Source organism: Carassius auratus, chromosome 41 (genome assembly GCF_003368295.1).
Source record: "Carassius auratus strain Wakin chromosome 41, ASM336829v1, whole genome shotgun sequence".
NCBI classification, from domain to species: domain Eukaryota; kingdom Metazoa; phylum Chordata; class Actinopteri; order Cypriniformes; family Cyprinidae; genus Carassius; species Carassius auratus.
In genome coordinates, this window is record NC_039283.1 from 4,218,686 (window position 1) to 4,230,842 (window position 12,157).

Below are 12,157 nucleotides of genomic sequence, written 5' to 3' on the forward strand. Positions count from 1 at the left end.
GATGGTTGATGTCAGTATTTCCACTGTTCATCCATGGCTTTCCCACATTTGTGCAACAGAAGCCATTAATGCCATCACATTGACAGTTCTCTTCCGGGTTGACAGAGTGGGCGGGTTTCTTCAGATGCTCCGTTAGACCGAGTAGCGGCGCTCAGTGCTTACAGCCGGAGCGCAGCGCTTGTCCCGCGGACGGAGAGTCCTCGATCTTCGGCCAGTTTAACACCATAATTACCAGCGAACAGGCCGCCACTTAACTAACGGGTTAACATACCTCTCGGAATGAGACGGCGGAGTTAGAGAAAAGCGCTGTATTTGAGGCCAGCTCTCCGCTCGATCATGTTTGGGATTAATTTTTGAGGCTCTCCGATCTGAAGATCAATTTTTTTTCCAGCGCGTGGAGCCTTACTGCACTGGGACGAAGCGAAGGACTAAAGGCGGTCTCTCTCATCGTCTCGTGCGCTGTCGAAACGAGAAAAGGTAAAATCACTTCATTTCTACATCCAACAGAGTGGGTTTCTCGGGCTCTTCTGAAGCCGGCTGGTTTTCTGGTCTGTTCATGTGTCAGTAGTGTTCAGCAGAAAGACAGGAGGTTAAAGAGGAGCAGCGCTGTTTCCATACGACAATTCGACCTTTTTTTTTTTTTTTTTTTTGATTCTCAATAAAATTTCTTGTAAGAAAGCGAACCCGAGCGCAGTGAAGGCATGTACAGTTATGGCAAGCCGTCATATTAAATTCCTCTTTAACGCTGGCCCATTATGTTGGATTATATTACTAGGCTACTTATTGAGTAATTTATCAGTAAGTTATAAAATATTAACTAACAATGAGCAATACTTTTGCTATAGTTTTTTTTTTTAAAATTAATCTCTGTTAACGTTAATAAAATACAACTATTTATTGTTAGTTCAAATCCATTCAGTAATGTTAACAGATTCAACTTTTGTATTCATGTATTAGTATATGTTGAAATGACCTAAGATTTAAGAAGTGGTTTTCATTGATAGTTCATGTTAACTAATGGAGTCAGCTATTGTCAACAAATGAAACACTTGTTTACCTGTATTTTTCATTATTAGGCTACCTGAACATACTTATTCAGGTTCTTGTTTTCATTCTAGTAGTTAGTAGTACAGGTTAATGAGACACTATCTCAGGTTCTACTAGTAACTTTCCTTATATCACTAGTTGCAATCGTTTTTTTTTAAATGTGTATGTAATTATTTGTCAAAATGGCTGCTTTATAGGTACATTAAAAATGTTACAGCGGTTGGAATATTTATTACTGTCTAATAAAGAGCTACTGATATTCAGATGTCATTAGAAAAACTTGATATTAAATATATATATACTAATAGAAATGAATAGATATTAGTAACCTATAAAATAGTCACTAGCACTAAGAGATTAGTACTAACCATTATTGAAATTCAAATTTAGAATTGATTCTAGTCAGAATTAAATGGCTTACATCTGAATAACAAGTTGCCATCAAATTCAGTGGTGACGTTTTGTTTGAATTTATTACAGAAAACATTGGAATAGTTATTAGTCATTTTGGGAAAGTGACTAGTAACAAAGGAATAAGTACTGTTAACTAATTAGTAGTAAAAAAATTTTATCATGGAGCTGATTCGGAGTGAGTTGCTTCTATTCTTCTGCTGTCGAATTCAGTGATGGGAATATTTGACCCCGAGATGACTTGTTTGTGTATTTGAATTATGTAATTTTGCTATGCTTATTACTGAATAGCACTTGTCTGGTATAAGAGCTGTTTTATGGTTCAGTGGCCCTCAGGAGTCCATTGATGACATGACAGGCAAAATTGAGCATGCTTTTGTCAAACACCCCAAGTTGTCATCATCACGTATCATGTTGCTGGTTGCTGAAGCTTTCCGAAATAAGTTGTCAGTCATGCTTACAGCCAATGACGCTCCTCAAACTGCTGGCAGATCAGGCAGCGTCCACTCCTTTAAATTTGATTACATTTGGAGCTCTGTGTTGGGGCCGTCTTTATAGATCCAGTGGATGATTGATCATCCAGACAGATGGTGCACTTATGTCTCAGTAATCACTCGAAGGACCATTAGAAGATGAGGGCATGGAGACGGCGGGCAGTGGGCCCCTAGAGTCAAAAATGAAGCTGTACAAGCAGAGGATGCAGGAACGAATCTGTCAAGTTTTTTCACAGAGGAGAGAACAAGCCATCCATTATTTATTTGCTACTTTCACTGGCCTTCTTCTCTGCTCTAAACTGCGCACTGACTATGTGGATTTTGGACAGACCCCTGGCTACATGTGTTCTTTAGTTGGGGGGGTTGTTGATAGTGCCGGTGTGTGAGGGGGTAAAGCGTAGCCTGAAGGCATCAAATGGTAGCTGTGCTTGGAGAATACGTTAAACCATAAAAGGTAGAGAGGCAATGCATCGCTTTAAGACTGTGATTTATTTTTAGTCTGTGCAGTATTGTTTTGATACTTTTTTTGCGTGAATAATTAATTGAATCAACACAAGATTTTGTGTGTATAACAGATATTTATATATAAAAAAAAATTTTATTAGTTTTTTAAAAACTCAAATGACATTACAAAACAATATTATATTATTACACTAAAAATGAAAGAATAAAGTAGTAGGATAAACATTTTAAAGAAAAAAGACATAAGATGTACATTAAAAATGGATGTAATATTGGAGTAATGTTATTAACTATGGTAAAATATGAGAGAAATAGGGCTGGGCGATATATCTAACGATATAATCATGCGCATCTAATCAGTAAATCACCTGCTTATAATTATAGTGGCATTTAATAGACAGAGCCGTAGATCGCTGACAAGCTACGCAATATCGCGATCATTATCGAAGGCGATTCATCTGCGATAATGATCGCAATATTGCGTAGCTTGTCAGTGATCTACGGCTCTGTCTATTAAATGCCACTCCAATTATAAGCAGGTGATGGCGATTTTAGCGGTGATCATGGAAGCAGCTTTACTGATTAGATGCACATGATCATATCGTTAGATATATCACCCAGCCCTAGTGAGAAAAAGAAAAAAGAATGCAAAATAATTAAAGAGTATTATTTAATAAATGCATGTTTAAGTTAGACCTCATAATCATAATGTTGTAACTTAAAAAAAATTTAAAAATGAAATGGTATAGATCTGGTATACATCTCTCTAGTGATGTATACCAGACTTCTCCAATCAATGGGGCTGCTTAAACTCCGCCCCTTTGCAATCACCCACATCTCAAAATCCAATCAACAACCTTTGAATAGAACCAAATTCCCACCCCATGCTTTTTTGGATAATCTGTTACACTCAGAGTTACATCACAGTATGGAATAAAATATCTGCTGCTGCTTCCGTTTCATCGTGAAAATCCAAAAAGTCATTAATAACGTAATGTTCTTGGCAGTAGTTAAAGATAAGGTCAGGCAGATGTGGAAGTAACTTAGTGCTGAGAAATCTCGGAGAGGATACACTGCTGGTTCCTACATTTATAGGAAATGAATCATATTCCACGGGACCAGGCTGTGCAGCACTGCATGCTGTTTCCCCTCTTGGCAAGACTTCAGCAGAACTGCATGATGTGCATCCTTAAAGCATACAGTTGACGGCATGCACATGCTTGGTTGTGCGAATGAGGCGCATGTTGTTGGACTGACAGTGACAGTGGCAGCACTGCTTTTGACACACTATTGTGCGTTTGCCTTTAGCTTGGTTCTTTATGTGCTGGTGTGTGTTCGTTGACGTTTGTGTTGTGGAAGGGGGGGGGGGGCGGTGTTGTTTAGTGAGGCTTTGGAACAATAGTCTCATTCTGTGACTCCCCCTAGCTGCTGCCCGGGCCTGGCCGAGCGCTTGCCAGAACAGACAGACAGATGGAAGGGATCGTGTTCCTGCCGGCACCTGGCATCACAGAGCACAGGAATGCCATTGTTCCTTGGTAACCCAGCGGCTGACTCGCTTTCCTAGACAGGCAATGTCGAAGCGAGGGTGAAACTGAATTATAAGTCACATGACGCAATGCATAACAGTTGAAGTGCTGTTAAATGTCATTGGCAACATCTGACCATGAGAGCTTAGGAGAGTGATACCTTATGAAGCTTAAGACTGTTGTCCAGGGTCATCGGTAATGGATTAGATTAACACCCCCCGAAGCACTCTGATACTAACATTCGGGTTAATGGGGATCTGCAGAGGGCCAGTTGATTATGGCTGCTAGACGAGGCAGGACCTTTAAGGACATATTTGAATACATAGGCTTTAAATAGAAATGACCGCAAACAAATAATGTTTTAGTACCTTTCCTGCTAGGTTCTTGCAGTCAGAAAGTTTTTTTTTCAAGCTTCATTACTAACCTCAGTCTGTCTGTTTTAAGTTTGCCCAGCCTTATCTCTTCAAGATTGCAGGTCTAAGTTAATAGAAATAGTCTTAGTGTTGTAGATGGTTTAAACGTATTCTAAAGTTTGAATAAGTAGAGTGGAATTTTTTTAAAACAATAAATAGAGAATAGTGAACTTTTGTACTTTTTTTTTTGAAGATTTAGTAAAAAAAAATGTTTCAAGATCAGTTTTAGGATTTAAGATAGCCCCGCCCCCAAACCCACTATGTGGCAGTGTTGGTATGTTGAACTGGTCAGAATAAGCAATTGTTTGCAGCAATATTTAGCACCAAACAACCACAGTATTTACAATTTTTGAGGAAGTCTATCTATAAATGGCTTGAGCAGAAAGTAAATTGAAAACTTGAACTAACGTAAAGTAATGAACGTATTTCTTTATGGTTAGTTTTAGTTAACTGTAATAACCCTGCAAATGCACATTTAGTAACTAAAACGGTTTCACTTGAAAAAGCGAGGTGGGGAACTGAAACATCAGGGGATGTAAAAACAAAAACTGGCAAGACAGAGAGAGGGAACTGTCCTGTGAGAAATGGAGCAGGAGACAGATGAGATCAGCATAAAATTCCTCCAACACCAAAGTTATGTTTTTAAAAAGCACCTGAATATTGGTAAGCTTTGGTTAGTATTAGTAAGAACGATGTTCTGTATGTGTCTAATATGTAAGGGATAGAAACGGATCTGTGAAACAAGAAAGTCATCCATGTTTGGAAGGACGTATGGGTGAATAAATGATAACAGAATTAGTATTTTTGCTTGTACTATGCCTTAAAGTTCCAGCCGCGTGTTTGTCTAACAGAGGCAGCTGGGCTGTAATTAGATTTCCTCCAGACTCTTATTGCTGTGGAGATGCAGATCTCCAGTTTATGGTCCACTGGCTAACAAATTCACCATAATGATGATCTCTGAGTTTTTTCATTCGATTTGGGGCAATATCTGTAGAAAATGTTGATGGGGTTTTTTGAGCCGACGTTTGCACTGTTCAACGCTTATCTCAAATGAAATTAAAGCTCATTAGGACTGATTTGATCAGTGGCCCGTTGATCGACGTCACATGCTTTTTATCACGAGGCTGTCTAACAGATAGCGTGACATCATCGCCAAGCTGCCATTTTGAATCCCCACATCTTCAGACTGCATTTGGAGCATATTTGGCATTGTTGACATTAACAAGATTATTTCTTCTCCTAGTGGGTTGGAGGATGATTAATCACAGGAGATCCCCTTCTCCACGCATTGGGATCCTACTTTGATTTCCTTTCATCTCCGCTCTTCACATCTCCCTTGCTATCATTCTCTCTCTCTTTCTCTATCTCTCCTCCTTCTGTTGCGTTTAATCTATCATTTTAAATATTCTTTCTCTGGTCTCAGTCATATTTAGCAATGAATCATTTTGCCTTCGAGCATAAGGACCTAAATGCAATATCCTTATTTTCTGATCAGTGTCAGTTGTGAGACAGTGATCTAAATTGATGTTTTGTGATGACTAAAACAATATAGGCAAGTACTGTGGTAGTGAAACTCATTTTAATCTCCTGCAATATAAGCAAAATACATATCTGGAAATGGTTCAATAGAGCATCTGGCAGAACTTCGGAATTAGATTGGAGTAATGAGTTAGTTGTCCACTTGTTTCCTTCTCCTAATGAAGTCAGAGACATTAAGCTATATTAAGTGGCGGATGGGATAAAGGCTCAGGATGTAAAATGACTGGATTTAGATCGGATAACAGAGGCACAAAGGAACCAGGCAGATTACATTGTGATAAAGAGAAATGCGTTGAAAAGAACTATAGAAACAGGGCTGTTGGTCGAGTTACAGACGCGTGTACCGAACAGAACAGATCCTGGGATGGAGGTTGGGTTACACCGCTGAAGAGAGAGCTGCGTTGTGTGTGAATGTGAGTGGAGGTAGAGGGGATGTGACATTGAGATGGGCGATTCTAGGATTTCAGTCTTACAGGGGCTCAGCTTCTCGCTTGAGCTGATGTGAAAAAGTGTGAGGGGTTGCGAGTTTGAACTTAGCTTGATGGACATTTAAAAAATAGATTAATCTAAAAATGCAGTAAAAAGTTTTGAGATGTACAATGTATCAGCACAATATTGCTTTTCGTCTAATACTGGTATTATTATTTTTTTAATATATTGATATCATACCATACTGAATATACTTTACTGTTGTTCAAAAGTCTGAACTGGAAGATGCGGCCGACTCCAGTATTGTGATGTATTTCCAATTGATATGGAATATTAAATAGCGGGTGCGGTTTTATTTTAGCACACCACCTCTCCACCTCTTGCTCCACCTCTTAAGGTGGATAAGGATATTCTGCCCAAGCTGTCAAACTGACATCATCAGAGAAGGAATGCCATTCCAGAGCATGAGTAAATGTTTAGATTTTGATTAAAGATTGCCTAGACAAACCTTTTATTTTTATTTTTATTCAGTGGATTAACTTGCTTGGATTAATTGTTCACCTCAAGACTAGCAATGTGCGCTAACAAAGTAAATAGTGTCAATTTTGATTTCATGATTTCACTTACATATTTGGCATATGACCTGGTCCACCACTGACTTTAAGAAAGGATTGTTTTACTTTAACACAACTTTAACATTTCGCTGATTTCTAAGGAGCTGAGATTGAGCACTTACTGTACTGGGTTTGACAGTGAGATGACTGGTGACCTCATTCTGTGCTTTATGACATCAATGAAATGCCGTCTGACATTTGTATAGAAGGAAAAACTGCAAGTGTGTATGCATGTGCTGGATGCCCTGCTGCTAGCGTGTGTTTGACAGTGCTTCTGGCCTTCTCTGAGTAGTGTTTATGGAAATGGGTCATCCTTAGCCAAAAGGGATCAGAGACAGACTCCTGAATTCAAAACAATACCATTAACAGACGGGCCAGCTCTTGTATGTTCCACTTTAGTATTTGGGAAAAGTATTTCAGGGCTAATTGAATCTCTCCTTGTAAGTGTTAAGGCGGTCGCACACCGGACGAGAAGCGCTGCGTCGCGTCGCGCCACATGTAGGACAACTCAAGGTATCGCACACCGGACGCGCACATTCTATATGCGTGAGCTCAATTTCGCAGCAAGATGGGAGAGTTTTAACTTCATCTATTATTATTATTTTAAATATATGATTTTAATTGATAAAAGCTGAGTTTTGAACGTTAATTAATGAAAATAATCTGTGTTATTATAATAAGTCTGTTATTGTTTTGTTGTATCTGTTGTCTAGGCAACTGTGCAGCTGAAAACGTAACCAAAAATTTTGTAATGTTTTATTTGAATGAAACAAATGTACTGTATTTTAGTTTCAGTTTCAGTTTATAACATCGGGGTTTTTTAATATAAAACTATGCAGATGGCGCTCTGTGGCGCGGCAGAAATTTGAACAGCTTTCTGAGTCGTAGCTGGGCGCCGCGGACAGACGCCGAATGGCGGCGCCGGTGTGTGTACACTCGCAGAGAATAATGTGTTCGAATTTTAAATTCGCTGCGCTTCTCGTCCAGTGTGCGACCCCCTTTAGTGTTGCATAGTTCTTGTCATGATAGGTGCGGGAAGGGGGCGTCACAACAGGGTTATTATTATTATTAAATCGCTATAAAATCTAAAACCATAACAACATTTTAATTACTTAAACATTAACTGAAATAACATGGAAATATAAAAAACCTTAAACCTATCTGATTTGAGCTAGTTTCCAAGGCAGCACTTCTTGTTTTCATTTAGCTATAGCTTGGTGTACTAAAATAATAAAACTGAAATAAAAATTAATAAAACTATATAGACATATAGTTTTATACACTGCTACCATAGTCAGATTATCTGCTAAATGTTGTTAGGTTTGCTTTAGGGGATAGAACAGCTTGCTTGCTCAGGCTCAGCCGCTGTTGTTCTATCCGTCTCCACAGACCTCGTTCTGCAATGCTAAGTCCTCTTTTTCAGCATATTGAGCTTGTATCGCTGGGAAACCAAGCCTAACGGTGTTCATGTTTATGTAGCTGGTCTCCAGAGCTTAAGAAACAGACAGTTTGCACCTAAATTACAACTACATGATGCTTAACAGAGCAATGCAGCGATTTGACAAGAATGTAGGTATACAAAGATCCCTGAAGACTTTAGTTTGAAAATAATGATGCAATATGAAGATTTTGTTGTGTAAGTTCTGCTTAGGGCTGCCCAGTTAATTTCTGGTGAGTTAAAATTGAATTTATAGTGAAGTGTCCATTTCAGCATTTTGCCATTAGGTCAAAGACTTTTCATTCATTCATTCAGAAATGACATAAAAACAAAGTAACCGCAACAATACACATAGGCAAAAGCAATTAGATGATTCCTGTGAATTAAAGTCTGATTAAAGACAGCTTCTAATATGAAGTGACAAACTATTTCAGAGGTGTGGGGCAGAAACAGTAAGATTTTTGGTTAGCAATTCACAATATATCAGTACCATATCATTTTTTGGCCGGTGTTTTGTATATTGGATATTTCATTGTAAATTTCTTTAGTACAGATTTACATTTAGATTAGTGTTTTCACGGTACCAAAATGTCACTATTCTGTACTGATACCAGTAAAAATCCATGGTTCTCTGTACCAATTTTGGTACCAAAGCAAAACACAAAATATGCTAAAAAAATAGAACCAATGGCATTCTTTATACTTATTTACATTTTTTTTTTTCTATCTGAATTAAAAAAACACTTTAAAGCACTTGACAATTTTTTTCTGCCTTTCTTTGACAGATAACAGCAATAATTATATTATAGCATTAAAAATAGCTTACAACTGTTACTAAAAAGCCCATGCCTATTGGAGGTCTAACCAATATGGAAAGCTAAATAATTATTTTGGTAATTCCCAATACTGTTAGTTAAGAGCAGCAGTGGTACCAAAAACCTTACAAAATTGGTTGAAAACCTTACATAAATATGTAATAAATTTATTAATCACTGTGGGATATATAGTTAAAATATCTAGTTCAAAAACAATAAAGATAATAAAGACGAATAAAATCACAGTAATACTCTGCAGGAACACGCGTCGCATGCACTTTGATCACAGTCAGTCTCCTCTTACTCTCATTTCTTTATCCTGTAAAAGCTCTGACATTTATATTCAGACAATTACATGCTGCTGTCCCTTCACAGTTTCTAGTACTCTAATAAATTACTCGTACTGCATGTTGACTTTTAAACCGAAATATGAATGTTAAACAACAGGTATTTCAGTACAATGAATGTTTTTCCGCTGAATATCGTCTCCCTTGCCTCTCTGTGTTTCCTCTGTTTAACGTGCACGCGGCGTGCCTGCCGGTAAGATTTCAACTTAACACGGACACGGACACGTCTGGTAAAAATATTTCCCCACCAGAGTATTATTTTTTAAGTTGCCAGTTAAAAAACAAACAAACAAACAAAAAGCAGAGAAAAAGCTACATTTTTTTTTAAAAGACTTAGTCCTGATTCAGAATGATGATCAAAACATGAATTATGGGAATCCATTAACACCTCCAAACTTAGTAGTGTACTTCTTTTTGGGTGTCAAATTTTTTCTTGGTAATGTTAGGCTGTTTTTATTTACATGCTACTGAATGTTTAGTGATCATATGATCAACAAATTCTGGGTTACGCAGATCTTCTTTGATTGTTTTTGGATCTTGAGATGGTATAATATTCCAGAATATCTGTAACAGCGCCCCCTACTCAACAACAGTGAAAACACGGATTGCCAGTCAGTGGCAGAGAAACATGTAATCAGTGTAGGATTGCTGCGATAGACGATGTTGACGGTTTAACTGATGTTATGTCACTGCCCCCACCATCATTTTTTTTTTATAGTAATAAAAATAATTTAGTTCAGTTAGAGAACAGACAATACAATTAAATCTTAATGTGGCTGCTCAATGCAGCGTGCTGACAATCGCATGAGGAGAATCTGACAAGAAGAGTGAGGCGAGACAGACAAGATGATGGCAGAAGAGTTTCAAAACGACATGCCAAAGTGCCTGTTTTAAAAAAACATTTTGGATTTTGGAAATCCTGTTGACTTCTGCCACTTATCTAAGTTATCTAAGGTGATGTTTGGAAGTTTTTTAAACATTAATTTCAAATTTATTTGGTTTCCCAGTGTTTACTGATCTTCAGTTTTGCATACCTAAACTTTGTGTACGTTATTTGTTATTTTATATTAGGCATTTAGCATAGTGTATTTTTATTCATTTCGTTGATAAAAGAAGTTCTATGTTCTACATTTTATTTTGTTGCTTGAATTGAATTCAAGCAATTGACGACGAATTGCCATTAATTTATAAGTGAAAGTAAAATGTTCACATATTAAAAACAGAAGAAAAGCGAGTAAAAGAGGGAAAACTACCCCCCCCTCCCCCACCGGTATTACCGGTGTTGTCACACATCAATTAACTGGTGGGAATATTTCCTCACCGTCACAATCCTAAATCAGGGATGAAAAAATGGTTGTAAGTGTCGGGGAAGGAGCTAATGTAAATTGTGTTAAGTGACTTTAATAACTGCGAATGTCAAGAGAATAGTCACATTATGGAGTCCTAGTACAGCAGTGTCTCGTAAATTCACCCACACGGTCTCTAGCGCACTTTTTTTGCTTGGAGCTGTAGCGAAGACAGCTTGTGCCTTTCTTAATGCAGTCTCTCGTTTCGCAACATTTCGTTGCGTGTGTGTGTCTCACTGGTTTTGGGGTTGGCAGACGTGACTTGTCCATAGCTCTTGCATCTGTGGCTGTGCCACCCTAAAGTGTTTACTCACACTGTGCTCTTGATTGATTTTTCTCTCTCTCTGTGCAGTCGCCCTCTGTGTCTCAAAAAGACAGAAAATGCGTGTGTAGTGATATCATCTGGGTTTTTGCAGGGGGCTGTCTCCAAATGGCTTTGAATAAATCGTTTTTATGTTCCCTTATTTTCTGCTGCCAAGTTTTGTTTAATGATGGCACTGTAATTTAGTTCAGTTCAGTCAAACACATTAAAACCCTCACAGACATTAAACTGTGTTGTCTTTGCTTTGTGTCTTTTGTTACATTAGTGCACTAGTCTGTTTGAGCAAACTGTCCAAGTAGCGGAGCATATGGAAAGATGTGTCCTCTTCTAAATCTAGTGCACCAAACTAAGTTTGGTTTTTTAACATTGCAACGTTTACTTATGTGCATGGCAGTTAAACTTGAATTTATAACCCCTTTCACAAAGAGCGTTGATTCTGGAAAAGTGGCATAACATTGCCACAGTGCCTTCTGTGTGAACACAAAGACGTCCCAGGATCAATTACAGCATTACATTAAAATATTTTGTTTATTAAAACATTTCCTGGAGAGTTTATGCAATGAGATTATGCATAGCTAAATTGATATATTTTTTCTCATTTGTATTAATATTTTTATTTGCAATGTAAATCACTCAGATATTCTCCAAAGATTTATTTGTAGACTTTTTTCTTATTGCAGTGGAAAGCAGACACTAAGACACTAAGCTTATTCGTTTTACTGCTATCTCATTTCTTCTTGCCCAGAGGACAGCGTTTATAGAAATGGCACAGCTTACCCACTCTCCCCTGCTCAGTCTATTAGCACAGCTTCTCATCTCCTGCAGGTTATCATCATGTTTCAGACTGTGCTGCATGTTTGCACCATGCTCTCAGAATAAACTTCACACTCTGTCTCTTTGCTCTCAGACCACAGTCCTCCACAGTGCAGAGTGCACTCTCATCTCTCACTTTAG

The 12,157-nt window shown here is 38.0% G+C and overlaps 1 protein-coding gene across 1 annotated transcript in view; it reads left to right on the forward strand.

The window, feature by feature from the left end:
• The first annotated feature begins 168 nt into the window (after positions 1–168).
• Positions 169–12,157, forward strand: part of LOC113059841 (polypeptide N-acetylgalactosaminyltransferase 1-like) — a 104,762-nt gene continuing 92,773 nt past the window's right edge. Inside the window, exon 1 of the mRNA XM_026228467.1 lies at positions 169–477. The gene's annotated coding sequence lies outside the window, so the exon portion shown is untranslated. The remainder of the gene's footprint in view (positions 478–12,157) is intronic.